Here is a 1,527-nt window from a genome sequence, read left to right as displayed (position 1 = left end):
TGGCATTCTGGGTTATAGAAATATGTTTTCTGTGTCAGCGGCTGACACCAGCACCACCAAGCAGCGGCTTTTGCACGGATCACACTAGGCTGCTTGTCAGCCGCTGGTGATCGTGACATTGACTATGTGTGAGAAGGAACAGCTGTGAGGTTTTGCAACAAATTACTGTAAGCTGCTATTTTCTTATCCCTCCTGGTGCCATTCATTTTTTGTGTGGTGTCAGTAGATTTTCAAGCAATTTGCAGCAATGTGAACAAATATACTTTGCAAACTAACTATACCTTGTTATGAAAAAAAATGTTTGTGCCCCTATTTTTGTGAGTAGCCTAATTGTAACTAAATGAAACATCTGAAATAGCCATTTTTGTATATATATTAGGCTATATTAAAAAACAAATATGAACTTTAGTATGGTTAACAATTTTTAGGATAGCCTCAAGTCATAATTTTAATAGGAATAGTTGTAAAATCACTCAATGCTACTATCACTCAGCAGGCCTATTACAATGAAATAAAAAAATGTTGTTAAACAGATACAAATCTATTTTTCCTACAGTCACCCGACAAAGTTGGCTTCATTGTACTGTTTATAGTACAGAAAGCTGCTAATTGCTGCATATTTATACTTTGCCGTACGGTTTATACTTTGCCGCACATCAGGATTCCAACGAAACAACACAAAACAGCGTGGTTCTATTATACACGTAATCCGTTTACGCTTGGAAATAGGTTGGCAACGTTTAAAGATAATAATACTATGAGCAGCTGATTGACTATTATAACTACGATTTAACCTGTAATTTCGTATTTATAGTTTCGGTATTTCTGAACTTTTCATTTAAACGTTTTTAAAACATTCCTACGATCTTAATAAACAAGAAAATACCTTTAAAGCATTTTTTTTAGGCGCGGAAACCACTTCAAATTACAAAAACATACGGAACTATATTCTCAAAACGCGGAGCACATTTCTTGCCGAGGAAAAATAGCGGAGTGATACGGACCGCGGGTACTACTTTCTCTAGGGCACCATTTGTGTTGCCAGCTGAACCTAAAAACGTGTTGTATAGTGTTTGAAAGACTTATAGATATAGACTTATAGATTTATATGCTTTATAGTGACTGTAGGAAAAATATAATGTGTAACACGAGTGAAAAAGGTCTTTGCTGCACTCGAGATCATTCCGCACTCGCCTGTGGCTCGTGCGTAAACATTGCTCTCGTGTGCAGCAAAATGCCACTTTCACCACTAGTTACACAAATAACTATTTTGTACCTAAAGAAAATATTGCAACAAACAACCTGTAAACAACAACACGCACATGGCAACCAACACATTGTCTTTTTCTCAAAATATCTGTAAACATACAAACAAAGGTAAGGTTATAAAACAGACACCAGAAGAAAGGTTTTCTGCTATTTACAGAGATATGGATATAGTCGAAATTGACTGAGTTAAAAGACAATATGTAAACCGTCTTCATTACCATTGATGTTTGACACTGGTTACAAGAACATTAGAACAAA

Source organism: Macrosteles quadrilineatus, unplaced genomic scaffold (genome assembly GCF_028750875.1).
Source record: "Macrosteles quadrilineatus isolate MER2022 unplaced genomic scaffold, UCM_ALF_1.0 Scaffold_17__1_contigs__length_3442018, whole genome shotgun sequence".
NCBI lineage: Eukaryota > Metazoa > Arthropoda > Insecta > Hemiptera > Cicadellidae > Macrosteles > Macrosteles quadrilineatus.
This window is presented reverse-complemented; position numbering follows the sequence as displayed.